Raw genomic sequence first — 24,560 nt, forward strand, 5'->3', positions numbered from 1 at the left:
TGAATATGTTAACAACAAATTCATCAACTTTTGCACAGAGCATGGAATTCAAATGCAACATATTGGTCCATATACTCCACAACAAAATGGTGTAGCTGAAAAGAAGAATTGCACCTTAAAGGAAATGGCTAATTGTATGCTTCAATCTAAAGGACTTAGTCTTAATTTTTTGTCAGAAGCAATTAACTATGCAAATTACATAGTAAATCACACTCCTACTAAGGTTTTAAAGTATATCACTCCAAAAGAAGCATGGAGCTCAATTAACCAGATGTAAGTCACTTTCGTATTTTTGGAAGTGAAGCATGAGCCCATATTCCAGATGAGAAACATAAAGCTTTAGAACCTAAGAGTGAAAAATGTATTTTTGTTGGATATTCTGAAGATGTCAAAGGATATATACTTATTCCACTTAAGTCCAAAAATGTTATCATTAGAAGAGATGTAAAGTTTGCTGAAAATATATCGGCCTACGAGCCTAGTTCGGCGGATGTGCCACCTCTCTCTATCCCTTCTACTTCTGAAACTATTTCTTCTTCAGATGATGACAACGAGGATGACAATCCTCCCCCACCTTCTCAGGATCCTCCTTCAGCTCCTCAGCTTCCAAAATGGGTCCATGCTACTCGGGATGTAGCAGGTGCTCTTGCAAGTGATCCTACAGATCAGCGACGTACACGTTCTCAGTTTGATAGAGCCTCTTCTTTACTGGCTCAAGCTTTAGTGAAATATGATCCTGACATCTTTGCAGAAGCTTCAGGCCATCCACATTGGGATGCAGCTATGAATGAATAATATCATTCATTATTGGCTAATGATACATGGGATCTTGTTCCTCTTCCAAAGGGACGAAAACTTGTTAGATGCAAATGGGTTTATAGAACCAAGTATAGACCAAATGAAAAAGTTGATAAACATAAAGCTCGTCTTGTTGCTAAGGGTTTTTCACAAGTTTAAGGAATTGACTATACTAAAACCTTCTCCCCTGTTGCCAAAATGAACTCTATCTACCTTGTTCTTTCCCTTGCTGCCTCTTTCAAATGGGAAGTCCATCAAATGGATGTTAAATCTGCCTTTTTGCATGGGGACTTGCATGAATAAATCTATATGGAACAACCTCCTGGCTTTATAAAAACAAACTCCAGCCTTGTATGTCAGCTTAAGAAACCCCTTTATGGTCTCATGCAAGCCCCTAGGGCTTGATATGCCAAAATTGATAGCTTTCTTTTAGATACTGGCTTTTCTAGGTGTCATTCTGACAATATTATCTACACCAAGAAAGTGGGTAAGTCTCTTATCATTCTTGTTCTTTATGTTGATGATCTTATCCTTACTGGTAGTGATCCCAACCTTATAAACCATGTGAATTCCAACCTTAAAAATAAGTTTGAAATGACAGACTTAGGACACTTACATTATTTTCTTGGTCTTCAAGTCTTGCAATCTAAGGAAGGTATGTCCCTTTCCCAGTCCAAGTATGTCTGTGATCCTCTACACCACTTTCACATGGAAGATTGTAAGTTAGCCCCTTCTCCCTTTCATTCTGGAGCCAAACTTTCAGTCACTTGTACTTCCCCTGAAGTTGATGCTACCTTATACCATCGGCTTGTAGGAAAACTTTTGTATCTGACCCATACCCGTCCCGACCTTTCCTTTGTTGTTGGCCTTATTGCTCGGTTTATGCAAAACCCACATGAAAGTCATTGGAAAGCATCTAAAAGAATACTTCGTTATGTTCGAGGTACAATTTAGTTTAGGACTCATTACATTACAGAAGCATCTCCTCTATTGGTTGGTTTCACTTATTTCGATTGGGCTGGTGACCCTGATGATCGAAAGTCTACTGCAAGTTATGTGTTCACTCTTGGTTCTGAACCTATTACATGGGCTTGCAATAAACAAAGTTCCATTTCTCTTTCTTTAGTAGAAGCAGAGTATCGTGGCGCCGTAGAAGCTAGTAAGGAAGCCATGTGGCTTCGTCAGATCCTGTCAGAGTTTGGATTTTAGCAGCAACATCCGACTACACTTTGGTGTGATAATCAAAGTGTTATTCAACTATGCAAAGATCCAGTCCAACATCAGCGCAGCAAACACATTGAACTACATACGCACTTCATTAGAAAGTTCATTCATGACCATGTTCTTGAAGTGCAATATTGTTCAACCGATGATCAAGTTGCAGACATCTTTACAAAGGCTCTCACAGAGGTGAAGTTTACTAAACTTCGATTTATGATTGAGTTGTCACTAAGGGGGGATAGGCTCTAATGCCTCCTTTCTTCTCCTATTGTGTCATATTTGTACATCCTTCAATCCTATCCCAAGTTGTTCTTAAGGGGGGATGTTAGGATATTCCGACACATAGGAAATAGTTAAGTATAACTTGGTCTAGTGTAGAGTTAGATAAAGTGTGTTTCTTTACTATGTACATTTGTAACTTACAATCCGACGGTCACGATATGTTCTAGACATGAAGTGATCTGACGGTTCATTCTCTCCTTGGTATTACTGACACATGATCCATGGCTAACACCTGATTGGTCCATGATCTCTATTTAAAGAGCATGGAGGGTCATTTGTAGGGTGACCGTTCATGAGACAAGCTTATGTAAATTTTATTTCTCTTATTAATAAATTTCTTGAAGTGGCCACGTTGGCTCAGGCCGTGGACTATTTCCCTCTTTGAGGGTTTTAACCATGTCAAGAATATTGGTGTATTGATCTGTGATCTATTTGTGAGCAGTGTCCTTTAGTGTTCTATCTGAGGAACTTACTCTATAAATTCCTACATTCTTTTGATCATGCTTTAAATATTTAAGCTTAATTATGATTATTTTTTTTATCCTGCAATCAATCTTCTCGTTACAGCAGTAGCACTATGAATTGATATATGGAGGGTGACCCATATAAGTGTCAGGCTATTATTTAATATTGTGTATGAGGAATCCATGTCCTTCGTTGACAGAAGTAGGAAAGTGATCAGAATATTCATGACAATTTTATTGTTTTCTAGTGTAAAAGTGAGAGTAATTATACAAGCTAGGAAACAGCCTCTTGATGATTCGGTGGCTCAATATTTAATATTAACTCGCTCACGGTTTGGGAAGGAGGTGAGTAGAAATTAAATTGGATGAAAATTGACTTTGAGGTGATGGTCGTACAGTTGTGGTACGTCAACGATGATTACAAAATAAGAACCAATGCAAATGAACCAATAAGAATCAAAATAAATAAAATTTAAAAAAGTAAATAAATTATTTATGTTTTATAAAGTTAACTTTATGCATTGTAATTTATTTTTTTGTCAATGGCAGATTCTGATTAATTGAAGGTAAAGGCACTTACTAAATGTGTTATCCCTGTCGGGGCAGGTATAATAAGAAAATAAATCTTCATAATAACATCAAAATACAATGTTCATGTAAGACATGTAATAAAAAATTAATTGAAATCAAATATATAAATGACATCAAGAATAATTGTTACATTACCAATTATTAAGATTTCAACTTGGGTTGTTTGACATAAATGTCTTTCCCAACCACTAAACTCTCAAATAAGATCCACAATCAAAGTATGAGTTGTTATAGCATTCATAGGCACACTAATAAAAAACACATCTTATTAATACTAATAGGTGTCTAAATAAATTTCATGATAAAAGGTAAATAAAATAACTTATCCTTGATAAGCATGATTAATATATCTTATTATAAGGAGCCAAAAAAATTATTTTGGATGATGCTCTATCAAGTTCAATCATTAATTGACATTTACTCATCATATTTGAGGAATTTATTTTAACATTTGAGAGACCATCAAATCTCATTGAATATCATTAGAAGGCATTTAACCTAAAGCTTACATTCAACATCTAATGTGGCATGAGAATAACAAAGAGATGCTTTCTAAAGGTTGCCCTTAATCAGAACTATACAACATGAAATATCAAGCATGAACATAATTGGATATAATAACATACTCAATTCTTTGATACATTCAAAGGTTAAAAAAATAATGGAAAGAAGAAAACTTGATAAAATTAAATGAAGAAAAAAAGAGATGATGATAAATCCACTTGAAGACAAAAGAGAAACATGCCAAAAAGCATAGAATTTGTAATAAATGCATTATTTGTAATATTATTATTCAATGAAGTCTAAAGAACATTGTTGAAAAATGGAAAGCCAAAGGTCATGGAAGGCTAACAATCTACTTGAACTCTTTCTAAGAGATTAATACAAGGAGAAGATATTGTTGGCCAGTTCAATTAAAAATATTCTAATGGAATGTCATCCTCAATGATTCGTTCATGGTCAGCTTTTGACATTCTCCATTTTTTAAATTTCAATTTTTTTCTTGATTGAACTTCTATCAACTTTATGCGCATTGCACACACCAAGTGACTATATTGACAACTTATGGCATTGGGTTGATAGTCTTGAAAGTAAACATGACTCTCGGTTTGATGAGTTTCTTGGAAAAAATATCCTTTCAGTATAATAAACCCTCTTTCATATATAAAATCGTTATCATCATAGTCCTCCAATAACTTCATCTTTTGTTCAGTGCACCGCATCAAATAATACTTGGCATTTTCTTTGTTTTTAATGGGTTGAAATACAACAAAAAACATCCCCTGCATAATAAAAAACAATGTGCAAATTCAGATCTTCATTAACAAGAAATTAGTTATCAACGTGTACAATTTTATTAGATCTAGATATATTTTAACTATTATCTATACTTATACACAATGATTAAAAACATAAAACATATATATATCCTTTGAAAGCAAATGAAATGTTTAAGTTCTCTAACAATATCAAAAACTCTAGCACCTTCGGATGACACTATAGTCTCCTCTTGTTCCATCCCTTCCAAGCTTGCAAGCGTGTTTTTCCCTTTGTATTGAATTGTGTATATTGCCAAGATTTCACATACATATTGTTTTCACAAGCATCATTGAATTATGTGTGCTATATGCAAATAGGACAAAAACAAGATTCTTTTCTTTTATCAAATGCAAACACATTTCCATGCTCTTTTCTTTTAATTGAATGCAATTTTCAAGTGCCTTTTATTGTTTCAGCTTCATATGGAATCAATCTATCTACATCTTGGACTCCAATATGCCAAAAGAACCTATAGTAAATTCAAACAAGAATATAAATATTTTATTTAAAATACAATTTATATATCCAAGATAATCATCGATCAATTATTTAAACTATAATTGTTTATTTTTATAAATATTAAAAATTAATAATAAAAAAATACCATATTAAATATATACAAGTTCATGTATATACATACATGCGCACCTCCCTTGATGGGTTAGTCTCATTGCTTAGTGTGGTAGTGCACCACTGAACAACTTGATCAACTGAGACAACTCGGTTGGTGGAGTGGTCCATCTGATGTCTTCGGAGTGTTGATTTTATATATGCCCATGTGTCATCATGTTCTCCTTTTCCATGACCAATCTCAAAGAAATTCCAGCAATGTTTAATGTTGGTTTTCATATGAAGACAACACAACCAAAAGAATGATCGTGAAGATTGGAATTGACATGTGCATCCATCTAACCATATCCAATGTTCATTGAATTTTATCCACGGGCTTTCAATGAATCATAAATCTTATTGAAGCAATCTTGTGCAAAACGTGTATAATGTGTATAACCATCACTGATATAAAAATGATATTCTTTGATAACATGTCGATTTTCATTGGTGATTTCTACATGGTCAACATTTTATTCAGCATGTATATAGAACATGGATAAGCATATAGACTTGGTCATAATGATAATATTCACTCTATATTCCATTTTGTGCAACAAATGTCTAATTTTCTGCAAAATCAACTACTGACAAAATTGTCCCTTGTGGAAAAATTTCACAGGATTTTTTGAATTGCAGGTCCAGCCATCGAGCTTTATGAGAATGCTTGGTGTATTTATAAATTTTTGTTTCAAACTTCTAGAAAACATCTATCGCACAAATTTCATCTTCTCATAAATCAATCATTCTAGCACTTGTACTACCACTTGCACCAATCGATGTATGGATATATTCATATCTCTTCCATTCCACTTTTATGTTGGACAGTGATTAATCATTCATATCAATAGGATATTTGTTGTGAAACAACGTCAAAATTTCCACAATGATCACAATTTTTACCACCGACACATTTCTTTTGGTTTTGTTCCTTTTGGGGGTGCCTCGTGAAATATATTTGGGTTAATTTGAATGCACTAAAGGGAGATCACGAGTATATTTGGATGAAGGTGATAGTTGTTTGTTGGAAGTGGGTTTTGTCTCATTGTATGAGAGCATGCCATGTGTTGATGGAGAAGTACGTGCCAAATAAAGGAATTGTGTGGGAGTTTCAAATCTGGATGAATGTGAAGGACTTCTCAAGTCCAATCCCTTATAAAAGTATGATGGCAGTGAGGAATGTATGTACTTTCTTCACACATGATTCCTTCATGTTCGACGTGTGGCGTCAGGTGCATATTTGGTTTATTTTGAGACTTTTAAGGTTGGGCAATGTCCTCTTCTTTTGTTAACCTCCGTGCGCATGCATTCCACCCAAGCCTCTACTATGCATGTTATATAAGACTTAGGATAGAGGAAAGGTATCCAGGTTGTTGTTTCAGTTTGAGGTAAGAAAATTATCACCCCTATGTTATTCCATTGTAGACAATTTCAGTTTCTCCAACTTCCATTATCTAAGTCTATCTTCAAAGAACAAATTTGTTGGTGCTTTTAGTTATTGGCCGCCATTTCTCCTATGGTTCCATCTATCTAAATTATTGTATGCTTTGTCTTTGGGTTTCATTCTTTCATGGTGCCCTTGTGAATTAGTAAAGGTTCTCCTCTATTTTATGCTAATGCATTTCTTAAGGATTGTGTTATTTTGGATGTCTATTTAGGGATTTTAGTTAGCTCTGGAATATTTGTTAATTGAAGGGAATTGGCCAGTTTTAAGATCAAGTGGTCGACTCTCTTGGAATCTAAGCAAATTGTGGGTTTTTTTAGTAGTCCTTGGGAGGTGTCAGGTGGCTATTTTGGTATAGTCTAAAGTTTGCAGTGGTCGTTTATGCTTGGTATGTTTTCATTCAAACCCAACTCCTTTACTCTTATGCTCGTGTCTCGTTTCCTTGGAGGTATGTTGTTGTTTATGCTCCTAGTTTTGTCTCAGGGAGCCATGTCTTCATGGAATCTCTAAAATCTGAATAGGAAATTCAACATAGTGTTGGTTGGTAGGAATTTACTCCTTGAAGTGCAGTGGAATTGGTCCCTTAATTTTGGACCCCCTCTTAGAACCTGTTTTTCATTATTCGTAAGTTGGATTCAAAGTATGTCTTCATGGGAGAGAAGAAACTAATTTGGAAGTTATCCTTCAACCTACCAATTGGAATATTTCCGTGATTCTTGACAATATGTTCTGTCTACAATCCAAGATTCAAAGAATGGAAGGCACTTTCTCAGATCCCAAATTGAGTCAATAATTTTGAAGTTGAACAAAAATAATGGTCAATCAGGAGACTCATAAATCAAAGAAAAGGACTACTTCCTCGTGGTTTAATGTAACATTTTGATGCTTTGTAAATATTGGTTTTTGTTGGGTTAGTATTGGTGAACATACAAGTGAAATATTGTAGATATTGTTGCATTTTGTTTAAAACATTTCAGGTCAAAATTATGTAGATGGTCGTTGATACATACTTCATTTGGATTATGTCCACTGGTTTCAACTTACTTATGTAAATCATGTATCTAAATTGTGTTTTACCTTGATATCTTTTAATAGAACAACTATTTTGGGTTCTTCTTAAAAAAACAAAACAAAAAACAAAAACAAAACCATTTCAATAGTGTGTTGCCTAGTGAGAAGGATAAATATAATTTCTTTAATGTTCAATATAAAGTTGATAGTATAAATATATTAATAAGAAAAAAAAATTATGTCAATCCTAATTAAAATATTTTAAAGTCCACTTGAAGTAAAATATTTCAATATAAACTATCTCTCTCCATAAAATAATTGGAAAAAAGAAAAGATCACATCTTAAAATATTTTAATGAAACGATGTTCAATATAAAAAAGATGCTTAATTACTTCCATACGCAACATGGATTAGACACATGGCTCATATATATAGAACCAACTTAAAATTTTCTTAACTTCAAATCTATTATAAACATAGAGATAAAATATTTTAATAAACTTTAAAAAAATTGTTTGGAGCTTCAAAAATTTAATCTCTTTATATACATTATAAATTCAAAATCATTATACTTATTTGCCCATGTGAAAAAAAAGCCACTATAATTTAATATAATAAAAAAATATAAATTTGCTTAATATAAATAAATAGTTTTATTTATTAATAACATAATTTTACATATTTCAATTAAAATTTGTTAAAATAAAAGAAAGAAAGTTAACACACCTAATTATTCCTACAACCAAAAGATATAAAATACCATGAACATGATGGAAAGAGCCTATAGATTAAAAATAAATAAAGAATATTAATGTGAAATAAAATAGTAAATGTGGCAATGCGTTAAATGTTAATAAGTACAAAATAAAATTGATATATAGAATATAATAATAACAATTGCACCGAGAGGTGCAAAGGAATGTTGTTGGTGGAAAATTATGAAGGGGTAGAGACCTTGGTTTCAAGCACAGGGGTCAACAAAGGGTTCACTGTAGTCTAGCGTAATGCTAGTATTTTCACCTTACTCAAGAATAATGAGATGACTCACCCAAGGCATGTCACGACCTTACTTAGTTAAGGGATTAGAACCAGGCATTGAGAAGAGTTGTGCAAGGACTAACAATTCCATTTAACTTAGAAATTATGACATCAGATGTATAACCATCGTGAAAGGAATAAGAAAAGCATTCAAAGGAAGGAACATAGGGTATACACATGCATTCATAATAAAAAATTAAAGAGCCCCATAAAACCAACACATGCAGATCCATAAACAACCCTGCAACTCCTTTTCATTAGCTTCAACCATTAGTACATCATTACATTCAAGCTTTGAGGCCTTTCAGATAGGAACACAAAATTAGAGCATAAAATAGCTCAGAATCAGGTAAACACAGAACAATGATAAGCCTGAAAGACTCAGCAACAACATCTCGGTACACAAGCCATATATATCCATGTTGGCCATTTTCTTCATTATGTACTCTGCTCGCCTGAACTATTGGTTTCTTCTTCAAATGCCATGCCCTTTCCTTCTCGGCTACTTATGTGGCTCAAATTTGACTACTTGCCCTCCTATTGATGGTTGTTTCGGCTTGGCTGTGGCTGCATGTATCCGTATTTTCTGCTAGCCAACCTTCTGTGACTAACAGATCTTAGCAGATTCCTTCTCTTTCCTCAGTTTCTTTCTCTACGACTTCCCATTAGTCAAAACATATCAAAACTTTGTCCCCCAAAATGAAGGACCCAACAGGCCCCGAACACAATTGATTGACTCGTCCTTGAATCAATCCTTTGTTGATGTTGTTGGTTCTTCTTACTGTTGCAGGGATCCTACTAGTGTTTCTCCTTCTTGGCTTGTTCCTTTATGTGCAGTAGGCTCCCCTTCAAACGAATCACCCAACACTGGGACAGATTGGATGGTTGTGGTTTTTAACTTTGTATACTCATCAAGGTTCGAGTCCATGGACCCATGAGAGTTCTAGCTTGCTTGATGAAGTGCGTGATGATTTCAGTTGTTGGTTGGGCAGGTTTTGTAGTTAGGAGATCATTCCACTAAGTTTTTTCTTTTCCACTGAGTTATTGTAGTTTCTGGAAGTGAACATGTGTAGGTGGCTTAAGGTCACAGAGCAGAGCTTTTGTGGCACACGAGTCATCCTCAATCTGTTGGATCTGCTTTTTGCGAACATCGATATGTGCAAAAAAATCCTTTTGTTGGTTGAGGTAAGGGGTGGTCAAGGCTTGGTTGAATAGTTGATTTGCCTGTTGATGCATAGTGTAGACCGATTGATTTTTCTTTGCAAGGAACCCTGACCAATCCCGAACTTGAGTGAAGAGTTTTTTGGCTTCCTCAGTAGCCTGTTGAATGGAGGCTTTCAGAGAAGAAACATTAGCGATTTTTTGCTCAATGTCACTGGCATACTAGGTTGCTAGATCAGGGAGCAACCTTTGGTTGGCGGCAATAGTTCTCTGAAGCTCCTTGTTTTCTAAGATAAGGTCAGTGCATGCAGTTCTGATGTGATCACACCAAACCGAAAGAGTGCAGGCCAAAAAGTCCTCTGGTGCATTTGGTACTATCTCGGCAATTGTAGGCCAAATATCCTGGAACTTTGTGCTAATATCATCAATTTTTTGTTGTAGCTCTTGCTTTTCCTAGAGAAGTTGATCTCTTGTTGTTGTTGTTGTTGTTGTTGCTCATGCTCTGTTGTCAAAGTGTTGTGCAGTGCCTCTACTTGGCGGGCAACCAGTTGAATGAAAGTAAATAATTGAGAAGATGACTAGCTCTAGAGGTCATCAGGTGTCATGGTAGCAGGTGGAGGATATTAGGCTTGCAGCAGTTGTCCATTGGCAACCGATTTCTCGTTGCCCTTGGGGTGAAATCTCCCACTGCAGGGTCTCGGTGGTGTGGGTATTAATATGGTTTGGAATAGAATGCGATGGTCAAAGGGAAGTGGGGTTGGACGTCAGAGGCAAGGTGTGTATAACTTAGGTGCCCTGGGAATCAGAGTGGATAGGTTGGTTGGTTATCATTTGTGGCCCTAATGCTAGTAGCAAAAATAACATAGATGTATCAACTGAATCCATGGTTCTAGGGTGAATAGTGAGTGCATCTCAGCTGGTGTCAGTGATGGATTGGATTACAGAGTCTACTTCCATCTCAGTCTTGGAACCCAGAAAAATTCCGGACAGAGGAATGTCTGAAATAGTGGTAGAGGAGGAGGTTGTGCAGGGTGATGGGTTGTGTGATGTTGGGGACACAATGGAGGTGGATGATGGGTTTTCCTCAAGGATTTGAGTGTTGGTGAGGGAATGTGGTTCCTCATCGGTGAGATCGACAATCTAGGTCAAGGCAGTTGTAATAGGTTTCCTAGGAAGTGATGGTGGTCGGGTAGTTATCGGGCGAGTATCCTGGACGGTAGGTTTAGTAGTAGAATGGGGGCCCACAGAGGGAAGTGAGGCAATGACTAGGTTGAATGAAAAAATAGTAATTAAACTAACTTTAAGAAATTTAGAGAACAAGGGCAAGGGACTTACTAATGACCTGAGACCCTCCAGAGTGTTGTGGATTGATATCATTATTGTCTCAAACCTCTTGAAAATAAGGTTAAGTGTTTCCTCTATTACCCGCTTTCGGGAGGCAGAGTGGCTCTCGCCCAGAAGTGGTTTAGGCAACATTCCTTCAAAAGAATACATCTTCTTGTTGTCCTGGACTTCACCAACAACTCTGGGTCAAGACAAGACTTCAGTATGGAATGCCTCTTTTGATAGAATATAAGGTTGAGTGTGTATCTGGAATGTATCAGGATTGACACATTTAGGGTGAATCCAGGTGTTTTCATAGTGAGTGTCAAACCATATTGCATGTGAGTAGTCATCTAGAAGCAATGGTGGGATTTTGGGATTGGCTTCGGTGACAACTAACATCTTTTCATACCATCATGTAAAAGAGGGCTCATCGATTTTCTTGTTGTTGGGATCCCCTAAAGTCCACCATGGTGAGTACCTAAGCGTCAAGGATTGATCCTCAGAGACAGGCGCTATCTCTCTGCCTTCCGGAGGGCACCACTTCATCATAGCTAAAGAAACAACAAGGTATCCATAGATGAAGTATGTTGCCCTTTTGTACACATCTTTGCAGGCTTCAAAAATTTCATTCAACAAATAAATACACCAATTCAACTATTCCCCTTTCTCACAAGCTTCCACCACTGAAATGGTGTCCAGAGTGCACTTTCCCTTTATGTAATGATGCACAATTTTCCAATAATTATATAACAAGCTAATTTGATGGTGGGAATGTTAATTGGCTCAATATTAGCTCCATTGTCACCGCATTGAGTATCATACTTGTTGTAGTAATTCTTGTCACCCATCTTCTTTCCACACTTGGAAGTATTCTGGAACGCAGATGACACTACAACCCCTACAACAGATAGTCTTGTCAAATGTTGAATGTTGCTAGCATGTCTAGGTATTGTTTGTTGAGCCAGAAATAACCCCCATACATTCGACTTATAAGGAATTTAGTGCACTGCATTGCTACCCCTAAAGTGTCGAACATTGGTAAAATCTGCATGTTAAGTAGTGTGGACCTTTGTATTCCTTTCAAATCTTCTTTGATTTTGGTTGAATGGATGCCATATGGTCTAGTTACATATTTTGTAAAAAAAAAATCACTTGAACCGGGGGAAATGGAAAGAACCTGATAGGTCGTTGTCCATGACCATGACCTTCTCATATTTGTCATAGATATTCTCAAACTCAATGACTCTAGAGTCAGATGGAGGGGTGGAAATAGTAGTTTTAGAGACCTTATTCATGGTTGCAATTCGACGACAATACACAACAAACATAGGGGGTTTGAATTAAGGCTAGGGACCGAGGAAATTCGACACAGAAGCCACACTAAGTAATTCGACCACTTACGCTTCGACAATGAAGAACTTAACATTGCCATGCAAGCTAAATAGAAATACTTGACATGATGTTTTTAATTAGACTATTTAGCTAATTAATACAACAAATTTCTATACTCTATTCAAATCGTGGCATTAATGGCTATTGTGACCTAGAGATGACCTAAATGACGCAAATACTGAAAATGTGGGTGATCATGATGGTTAATTATGACGAGATGATGGAATATTCCAAAAAGTTGATAACCAAATCGTGTCAAGTATATTACGAGAGAGATTTGACCCAAATTGGAAAATATGCAGGAAACTATTGCTAATTATGGGGGATAAGATGATTTCTACGTGCAATTCCCCAACCACAATCAGTTGTGGATGGTTGCACTGAACTGGCTAACAAACTTTATTCACGACTGACATAACCAAATAATTGACCTTACTGACACAACTTAACTAACTAACATAACTGAAATAATTGGCGCAACTGAAATAGCTAAGGTGACTACAAAATTAGTTGGCTAACTCTGCCTAAACCTAACTACGATCCCCTTTCGAATATCAAATCAATTTGATGAAGAAATTGTTGGTTCGTGAAAGGGTTGCAGGTGTGTTTCATTCACCCAGCCAAGAAATTGGGCTTTATTTAGTTGCGCGAGTTTTAATAATGAATGGTCCTAACCAATGCATTCACAACTTTCCAAGATGTTTAAGAAACTTATTGTTGTATAATATAGCCTTGTCCCCAACTACAAAAGACTTTCATTTTATGTGTCAGTTGTGCCATGCTTTCTGCCTCTCCTTCTCGATATCCTGGTGAAAATATGCCAGGAATCTGGCTTCATCTAAATCCTAGAGTTTGTCCAACCATCTTGCAATTGATTCGTCTTCTGACATGTTAGTGACCCACACAATAAAAAGATTGGGAATAATGAAATCGATAGGTACTACGGCTTCTCGGCCATAAATAAGATGGAACGACACATATTTGTGCAAGTGCTTGATGGTGGAATGGTACGCCGATAAAGTAGCTAGTACCCACTCGTCCCAGTTGTCTTGGTTGGAATAATATATCTTGGTGAGGCCTTTCTCTAGGATTTTGTTAAAAGCTTCCACAATGTCGTTTTCTTGTGGGTGGTATGGGATGCTCTTATGGTGCTAGATCATGAAATTTCGCAATAGTGTCGAAACCATATAATTAATGAAGTGGGCCCCTTGGTCACTTGTGAGGCTTCAGGAGCACCCTAACCAAGTGATAATATTTTTGAATATGAACTGGGCGACGATGTCTAGAGTGCAATGTTTGATTGGTGCAACTTCAACCCATTTAGTAAGGTAATATGTGGCAGTGATAATGTACCTGGGATGGGAGTGATGCGTCGGTAGTTTAATGGCCCCACAAAGTCTACCACCCACTTCTCAAATGCCTAGAGTGTCTGAACCGACTACAAAGGAAGTTCATCCCGGTGTGATGGTCATCCCACTCGTTGGCAAACATCGCATTCCTTAGCATACTCCTTTGCATATCTAAAAAGTGTGGGCCACCAGATTCCTACCTTTAACACTTTTCTCACGGTGTCTTTCCCTCCCACATGTCCACATGCAACTCCCAAATGGAATTCACATAACACATCCTATGTCTCATGATCGAGGATGCACCATTGCAATATTGGATCAAGGCCCATCTTGTATAATTGTCCTGCAATCAATTTGTAATTTGCAGTTCAAACTACCATGTGCCTTCATTGTGTCTTCGTGTACTCTTCCACACATTTCCCTCTGGTTATAAATAATGCAATATCTTCCAAATAGTTGGGTATGGCCTCAACTCGAAACAGATCAACATCTGACAGTTGATCATCTATTGACCCTCCAACTTTGCCAGAATCCAGTCGGGAAATATGATTAGGTCCCACATTCATCCTCCCTGGCTTTACAATTACTATGTGAACTCCTGAACAAAATGAGCCATCTACAAATCCTCCCTTCGAGCATAGGTGATCCAAATTGGATCCATGAAAATTATCAGAGTTCTATGATTGTTTCAAATCATGACAGACTTCAAGATCTTATGAACAATGAGCTATCGGGAAGGACCTCTGGATAGTGGCAGTTTGTAGCTAGCACGGAACAACGAGGACCTCGGTCAAAGCGCGCTGACCATTGGCCCATGGAGACTGCGCAATGGCGCAAACTAGCAATTGGGAAGACCAGATCAAAAAATGGAGGTTGTTTCTGATGCGCGATTAGCGACATCGCTAGGCAAAACCCCTCAAAAGGGAAAAGCCCAGAGCACTCGGTCGCAAGGGAAACCGGAAAACGTGGGAAAAGCGCTAAAACAGAAGGCGGGTCCCGTGCTCCAAAACCGGCAGAATATCGGAGGCGTTTCGGGCGGTAAGCGGATTTGTCAAAGGACCAAGCAATTCCATACATCGAGTGACGTGTTTCTGGCTGATGAGAGAGAAAAACCATTGTCATCGGGGGCCAATGTTCGAGCAAGTCAACCGTGCGATAAGAGCGATAATCATAGGATCTGGAGGCGACAGATCTAACGACAGAGATTGCACCCGATGGGAGACTGGATTTGGATGGAGAAATAAGCTACGGTGCATAAAGGTTTGAAGTCCGATTTGACCGCTAAGCTGGCACATGAATCATTTCACAAAAGTAACCGAAATAACGAACCGTTCACGGAAGAGCTAACGCTCAATTCGTGAGAGGACAAGTGGCCACCTCTTGTGAAATGTTACACAATGGCGATGACACAGAAGCAGGGAATTCCAAGTGAACAGAGGTAGGCGAACCGAAGGGACGGAAGAGGAAGTGAACAATCAAGGGATGGATTGGCTTTAAGCCATGGACAGACAAAGAATAGAACAGAGAGAGAAAAGACGATAAGATAGTGAGACAGAAGAGACAAAACAGAGAGTAAAGAAAGAAGTAGAGAACAGAAGTCGAGCTGACCTGCAGAGCTAAGGCAGCATCAAGCAGATAGAACCGAGAAGGCTTGAGAGGTTCAAGCAATCCCTATGAGGATATCGGTCGAGAACTAAGTACCAGATTGGACTCATCCCATTAAGACCAGTTGAGGTCAAGACTTGGTAAGGGGGAGTCTGTGTACTCTAGTGGCTTGGGGAATCCAAGTACCACCCTACTAAGCATCATCTGTTCTAGGAGACTCAAATTGAGCTCCTCATTGTAAAAACTCTGCTTAAAGACACAATAAAAGAAGGCCACCACTGAAAGTTGGACAAGGAGACATAGCCCAGGAGGATTGGGTGAACTCCTTATTAAATTGTTGTGTTTTGCATTTGCTTGCTGTGTTTCTCTTACTGTTTTCCAGTGTCTGTTTATTTTGCAATCTTATCGATCCGTTGCCTAAGATAATAGACACACACACCAGCACATGAGTCTGTAATACCTACATTAATAAACTGAGATCACTCACAAGTGATTTTCAGATCAAGTGGTATCAAAGCGCCTAGGTTGTTAAGGTTAGACAAGCTTGTGTTGGATTTAGCTGTTGAATGCTAACTAGATCAAAGCTCAAATTAGGAGAAGGAGAGTTGGTCGAAACTAATCTAAAATTGGAAGAGTCTATCCTCAGAAGACAATGTCAGAGGAAGGTTCTGTGGGGCTAGACCCTCAATTTATAGATATTTTCCTGGCCATAAGGTCCATGGTAGAGGAAATGTATAAGGATTTTAGAAAACACAAGGATGAAGATTCATCAGGCTCCAAACAAGATAAAGGAGAAGAAGAGTCTCTCCTCCATGACCACTCAAAAGGCAAAGGGAAAGAAGAAAGCTTTCTCACACCTCCTAATAGCCCTGAACATAAAAAGAAGACATCTTTGATTAAACTAGATGTTAAATTTGATTTACCAATATATGATGGAGAGTTGAATGTAGAAAAGTTGGACAATTGGATTAGACAAATTGATGTTTATTGCAGAGTGTAGAGTATTGATTCAGACAAGAGCAAGATTCAGCTGGCCAGCTTGCGCCTTGGAGGCACTGCCTTAGTTTGGTGGGAAGGCAGGACCCAAGTTGACATGAAGAGACATGGTAAGACTATTTCTGTCTGGAGTGAATTTGTTTCTGCAATCAAAAAGCAGTTCTATCCACTAGCATACATGCAGCAAGCCATGATGAGGCTGCAAACTCTTCGATAGTTGAAAGGGCAAAGTGTACAAGGTTACACCCAAGAATTTAGGAAGAGAGCATTGATTCTAGGAATCTCATTAGACTCACCTGAGACTCTATTGAAGTACATCAGTGGTCTACATAGCTACATGAGGCACATTGTCCTCATATTTAATCCCACTAGTATAGATGAGGTATCTGTTCAAGCTACTCATCTAGAAGCTAGAGGAAAGAATGGAAATCCAGAAGTTGGGGGATCATCCCAACCCACTGCAAGCAAGAACAAGGAGAAAATAAAATGGAAATGGAAAGCAAGGAAGGCCAATACTGCATAGAAAAGCAAGTCTTCATGCACTCACTGTAAGAAGGATGGGCATGATGATGAGCACTGTTGGATTCTTCATCGAAGCTGAGACCTAAGAAGTTCGAGGGCAAGAAGAAGAAGGCTGCTGCAACTATTCAGAAAGATTTGGGGTCGGACTCAGGAGATGAAACAACCATTGCAGCCACAAGTATAAAAGGTAAGAATTCTGAAGCATCTACTAGTAATTCTGCACAATCTACTATTGATGAAGAAAATGAGAGAAAAAGACATGAGCTTTTCCATATTCGAGTTATTTCCAAACATCAAAAGATTGATACTTTGTTTGATAGTGGCTCACAAGTAAATTTAATTTCTAAAGCAATTGTAAAGAATTTGGGATTACGGACCACACCTCACAAGAAACCATACCCATTAGGATGGTTAAATGATAAAACACAACTACAAGTGACTAGACAATGCAAACTCAAGTTTTCTTTTGGGTCAGCATTTGTAGATGAGGTTGAGTTAGACATAATTCCTTTAGATATATGTGGAATTGTTTTATGAAGTCCTTACTTGTATGACAGAAAAGCTATTCTCTATAGAGCTGAGAACAAGTATCTACTCATTAAATATGGAATCGAATACTTTGTAAGAGCTCATAAGCTCAAGAATAATTACACTCTCATAAACTCAGGGCAGATGAAACGAATGATAAATTCATGCAAACAATTTTTACTAATGGTTGTAAAGGAAAAGAAACCTAATAAAACCAATGTATTTGAGGGTTGTGATGCTAAACAGCAAGCTAATTTAGAAAAAGTTGTTTCAGAGTATGATATCTTGTTTCAAGAACCTAAAGGTCTGCCACCCAAAAAGGAAATAGTGCATGAAATTAATTTGCAGCAAGATGCTCCATTTCCTAACATTGGAATGTACAAGTTGTCTGCTTTAGAGAATGCAGAAATCAAGAAGCAGGTGCAGGAGTTGCTCGAGAAGGGGTTCATCAGACCTAGCACATCACCATGTGGATCTCCAATCATTTTGGTGAGAAAGAAAGATGGCTCGTGGAGAATGTGCATTGATTACCGAGCACTGAATAAGATAACAATAAAAAATCGTTATCCCCTTCCTCGCATAGATGATCTATTAGATCAATTAAAAGAAGCTATTTATTTTTCCAAGTTAGACTTGCATAGTGGATATCATTAGGTCAGAGTTGCAGAACAAGATGCATGGAAGACTGCTTTCAAAACAAAGCAGGGATTGTATGAGTGGTTGGTTATGCCTTTTGGCTTAACTAATGTTCCTGCTACTTTCATGAGAATAATGAATGATATACTTAGACCTTTTCTTGATGATTTTGTTATTGTGTACCTGGATGACATTCTGATATTTAGCAAAACATGGGAAGAACATTTAAATCATGTCAAGCAGACACTAGATGTTTTGAAAAGAGAAAAACTTTATGCTAAACTCTCAAAATGTGAATTTGGCAAAACATCTTTGAATTATTTGGGACATATAGTAGGGGGTGGTGAATTGAAGATAAATCCCTCTAAGGTGGCAATCATTGTAAACTGGTCTAAACCCAAATCTGCTACAGAAGTTAGGAGCTTCTTAGGAGCAGCACAATATTGGAGAAAGTTCATTTCTAACTTTTCCTTAATTGCAGCTCCCTTACATGCTTTAACAGGATTGAACAAGGTGTTTCAATGGGGAGGCAAACAGCAGAAAGCCTTCGACGCCTTGAAAGAAAAGATTAGTACAGCACTAGCACTAGCAATGCGTAATCTTCAAAGACCCTTTGAGATCCAAACGGATGCCAATGACTATGCCATGGGAGCAGTGTTGATACAGCATGGTAAACCCATATGTTATCATTCTAATACATTTAATTCTACAGTAGTTAACTATCCTACATATGATAAAGAATTGTATGCATTAGTACAAAGTGTGAAAAAGTGGAAACATTACTTAATGGGAAAAGAGACAGTAATACATACTGATCATCAACCACTTCAATATCTACACTCCCAAACTAGGTTGCAACAATCAAGACACTATAGATGGATGGGTTTTCTACAACAGTTTCATTTAGTCATCAGATATAAAAGGGGCATACACAATAAAGTTGCAGATATGTTATCTAGATCCATTATAAATGCATCTACTGTACTTAAGCATAATTTTGTGTTACATGAGAGCTGCATTGAACAATATGCTCAAGATATAGACTTTAAGGATGTATATGCAACTTTAAGACAAGGCAAACAAATAGAAGAATTGGATTATCATGTAAAGGACCGGCTCCTATATCATTGTGGGAAGTTATGCATTCCACAAACTGAAGGAGTAAAGATAATTCGAGAAGCACACACTTCTCTAATATCAGGTCACTTTGGGGTAAGTAAAACAGTTGCGCAGCTGCAAATATTTTGTTATTGGCCAGAATTGAACGAGACAGTTTCTAGATATGTAAGAGGGTGTACTATGTGTGCTAAAAGCAAGCCCAACAATAGAAAACTAGGCTTGTACACTCCATTACCAGTTCCTTCTCATCCTTGGGAAAGTGTTTCCATGGACCTTGTTGGAGGACTGCCTAAATCTAGGAAAGGTCATGATTATCTGTATGTTGTTGTGGATAGGTTGAACAAAATGTGTATTTTGATACCTTGTAATAAACAGGTTACAGCTGAACAAACTGCAAAACTGTTCTTTCAACATGTATGGGTTCATTTTGGATTACCCACTTCCGTTATATCTAATCGAGACACCCGATTTGTGGGAAAGTTTTGGTCAAGCCTGTGGGAACTGATGGACACCAAACTGAAGAAAAGCACAGCTTTCCATCCACAAACCAATGGCCAGATAGAAGTAGTCAATAGGACAGTGATCCGGTTACTCAGGGGATATTGCAGCAAGCATCCCAAGCTTGGGGATGAACATTTATGTTATGTGCAGTATGCTTACAATAGAGCCAAACATTTTTCTACACAGAGATCTCCTTTTGAAACCTGTTTTGGTTTCACACCAAGGTCACCTTTGGATTTTGTCTTTGGTAAGGACACAATAGTTGAGGGACACAACGATGTGGACAAGGCAACTAGGTTCATTGAACAAATCCAAGAGATTCACCAGGCAGTACAGGAACAGCTGGAAAAGAGCCAGGCCAAATACAAGGCAAGGCATGATAAGCATCAGATGGAGCATAGTTTCCAAGTTGGTGATCAAGTCTGGCTATATATCAGTAAGGACAGAATGCAAGGTGAAGGTAAAAAGCTAAAGCCTATCAGGTATGTACCTTTCAAGATACTTAAGAAAATTGGTGAGAATGATTTTCGTGTTGATTTACCAGCTTACATGCACATCTACTCATTCGTAAATGCAGATAGCTTTAGATTGTTTGAACCTTCACTAATTGAGGATCCCAAAAAAGAGAGTCAATTGCCTTCTATTGATGACCTGCTACCTGAATATCTTAATGAATTGCAGGAAGACACAGTTCTGGACAGGAAGGTGAGAACGATGCGCAAGGGAGATGTTGAGTACCTCAGAGTTGGGCTCAAGGGTTCAAAGCCGAGCAGTGCAAAGTGGATAGAGATTGGACAAGTGAGACAATTGTACCCTCACTTAGTCGATGCTTGAAAACCAACTTTTGGTGGTCCAAAAGCTTTTTCAGTGGGAAGGCCGTGATCCGAATTAGATCCATGAAAATTATCAGACTTCTATGACTGTTTCAAATCATGATAGACTTCAAGATCTTATGAACAATAAGCTATCAGGAAGGACCTCTGGACAGTGGTAGTTTGTAGCCAGCATGGAACAATGAGGACCTCGGTCAAAGCGTGTTGATCGTTGGCCCATGGAGATAGCGTAGTGGCAAAAACTAGCAATTGGGGAGACCAGATCAGAAAACAGAGGCTGTTTCTAATCGCGCATCGCTGGGCAAAACCCCTCGAAAAGGAAAAGCCCCGAGTGCTCGGTCGCAAGGGAAACCAAAAAACCATGGGAAAAGTGCTAAAATAGAAGGCAGGTCCCTTGCTCCCAAACCGGCGGAATATTCGAGTTGTTTCGAGCGGTAAGCAGATTTGTTAGAGGACCAATCGATTCCATACACCGAGTGACGCGTGTCCGGTGAATGAGAGAGAAAAACCACTCTCATCGCGGGCTAACATTCGAGCAAGTCAACTGTGCGATAAGAGCGATAACCGTAGGATCTGGAGGCCCCAGATCTAATGACGGAGATTGCACCCGATGGGAGACTGGATTTGGAGGGAGAAATAAGCTACGACGCATAAAGGTTTGAAGTCCGATTTGACCGCTGAGCTGGCAGATGAATCATTTCACAAAAGTAACCGAAATAACAAACCATTCGCAAAAGAGCTGGCGCTCAGTTTGTGAGAGGACAAGTGGCCACCTCCTGTGAAACGTTACACAGTGGCGATGACACAGAAGCAGGGAATTCCAAGCGAACAGAGGCAGGCGAACCGAAGGGACAGAAGAGGAAGCGAACAGTCAAGGGACAGATTGGCTTTAAGCCATGGACAGACAGAGAATAGAATAGAGAGAGAAAAGACGAGAAGACAGTGAGACAGAAGAGACAGAACAGAGAGTAAAGCAAGAAGCAGAGAATAGAAGTCGAGCTGACCTGCAGAGCTAAGGCAACATCGAGCAGACAAAACTGAGAAGGCTTGAGAGGTTCAAGCAATCCCTATGAGGATATCGGTCGGGAACTGAGTACCAGATTGGACTCATCCCATTAAGACCAGTTGAGGTTGAGACTTGGTAAGGGGGAGTCTGTGTACTCTAGTGGCTTGGGGAATCCAAGTACCACCCTACTAAGCATCATCTGTTCTAGGAGACTCAAATTGAGCTCCTCATTGTAAAAACTCTGCTTAAAGACACAATAAAAGAAGGCCACCACTGAAAGCTGGACCAGGAGATGTAGCCCAGGAGGATTGGGTGAACTCCTTATTAAATTGTTGTGTTTTGCATTTGCTTGCTATGTTTCTCTTACTGTTTTCTAGTGTCTGTTTATTTTGCAATCTTATCGATCCGTTGCCTAAGATAATAGACACACACACTAGCACATGAGTCTGTAATACCTACATTAATAAACTAAGATCACTCACAAGTGATTTTTAGATCAATAGGCCTATTCACTAGGTACTTCAAGGTAGAGTGGTCAATAAAGAACTTCAATGGACCACCTAGAAGGTAGTGTCAGAATTTTTGTAGCAAGTACATTGTTGCGAGAGCTTCCCGCTCAGTTGTGGTTTAGTTATTTTCCGTGGTGGAAATTTTTCTACTGGTAAAGTAGATCGGTTTATCAAGGTTACAGTCTTCGGGCTAGGCCAAAATGGCTCCCAAAGTGATTCCTGATGCATCAATATGGACATTAAATTGCTTGCTCCAATTCGGGTAAACCAGAATTGGTGCACTAGCCAACTTCTCTTTTAGCACATTGAAGGCAACATCACATTTGTCGAACCAGGAAAATATCTCATATTTCTTCAACAGCTTCTCCAATGGTGCAATGATCAAGGTGTAGTTGCAGATGAACCTGTGGTAGTATCCTGTGTGGCCGAGAGTTGATCTCAGTTTCTTAACACTTATTGGTGGAGGCATATTTAGGATTACCACAACCTTGGCAGGATCGATGCACACTCCTTATTTACAAACTATATTCCCAAAGAGTGTTCCAACAAGACAACAAAAATGCACTTCTTCAAATTCAAGGAGATTTGCAACCACCTGCAGTGGTATAACATCACTTGGAGCAAGCTAGAGTGTATTTTTAATAAACGGTATTGTTCAATCATTCATGTACACTTCCAAAAATTTGTAAATGTAGTCCCAAAAGGCAGCGATCATGATCCTCGAAAACATTGTCGACGCATTCTTTAGTCCAAAGGGCGTGACACAATAAGCATAAGATCCCCATTCGCTCATCAAGGTGGTTTTGTTCTTATCCTTCTCTACAATATAAAATTGCTAGTAACCATAGAACCCATATGTGAAAGAGTACGCTTCATTACCTACAACATTATCGAGGACTTTGTCGCTGAATGGAGTAGGAAAGGGGTCATGGATACATGCATTTTTTAGACTCTTATAATCCACGTAGACCCAGATTTCTTTACAGTCCTTCTTGTTCTGAATGACAATCATACTAACCCACTCAGCCTCATCGACTGGGAAAATAAGTCTCGCTGCCAACATTTTGTCAATCTCCCTCTTCACCTTCTCCTTGACCCTTGGGTTTAATCAATATGGTTGGTGCTTCACTGGTCTCACATTTGGCTTCAGCACGATCTTCATTTCTCCCAACTCCCCCTTAATTCCTTTAAGCTCTGCAACAGATGAAGGGAACATGTCTTCATACTCCCTTAGGAGATCGAATATTTCCTTGGTGGTCTGCTCATCCCAATAGTCCCCAATAGAGGCTAACTTTGGCTTTTCTTCAGTGTTGATATTATGCTTCCGCAACTTAAGAGGTTGTAGTTACAAACCAGTGGTTACGAGACCATCTTCGACATTTCGTTCCCCTTCAGATTCCTTAAAGGTCAAGTGCCTTAACCCCTCTAAATCATCTCCATTAAGTTCAAGGTTTATCTTCCCACAAGCCACAGCCTCGTGGAATTCAGATTCATATATGTGGTTGAAGGCATCCTGATCAAAGTAGTCCTTAGTAAGCTTTCTTGTCGAAAACAAGACCCTCTTGACTGCTTTCAAGGAAGTTGTTATCCTCTCGTTGTCGTCAATGAAGGAGAAGTCACTAATGAACTGGGTTGTCATATAGTCCCATTCATTGGTATGCCTCCTTATTTCCTCCTTCACATACCACACCTAGGGAAATGTCCCCAGAGTGTGGATGAAACTATGCACCCACAGATTTTCTGGAAGTCCTTCCCTGATCCATCTGGATTTATAATTCTGTAGATGTTGGTGAGGATCAGTATACCCTTCATACTTAGTAAGATTGGATGAGTAGTCTTCTGAATACCCAAATCTGGTTATCAATGCGGACTTAACTACCTCCCACTCTCTGATATGGTTGCGATGAGAGCCCCACCATCTTGAAGGTGTCACTTGAAGGGTGACAACTCGTATGGGCATTTTATTTACTTTCAAAATGTTTGAATCAACTTCATTGATAAAATCAATAACGAAACCCATACCATTAAAAACAGGAAAGTCTCATACCTTTGTGCCAACCCAATGGATACAGTGGATTGTTGTGCATCACCTAGTGTTGGTCTCATGTCCTCCTTGCTTCCAGTCATCCCATGCAGCTTCTGATCTAACTTTAGAGCTCTGAACACTTCTCTAGTTGATCAACCCTCTGGTCGTAGGATTGATGTAATCTTCCCTTTTTCCTTATGTGAGTTGGTATAATTGATTCAGTAAATCAGGTTCTTCCTTATCGTCCACTGACTCAATGAACCTAGGGCCTT

Source organism: Pinus tabuliformis, chromosome J (assembly GCF_031772625.1).
Source record: "Pinus tabuliformis cultivar Carrire ecotype Pingquan chromosome J, CPIR1, whole genome shotgun sequence".
NCBI classification, from domain to species: Eukaryota; Viridiplantae; Streptophyta; class Pinopsida; order Pinales; family Pinaceae; genus Pinus; species Pinus tabuliformis.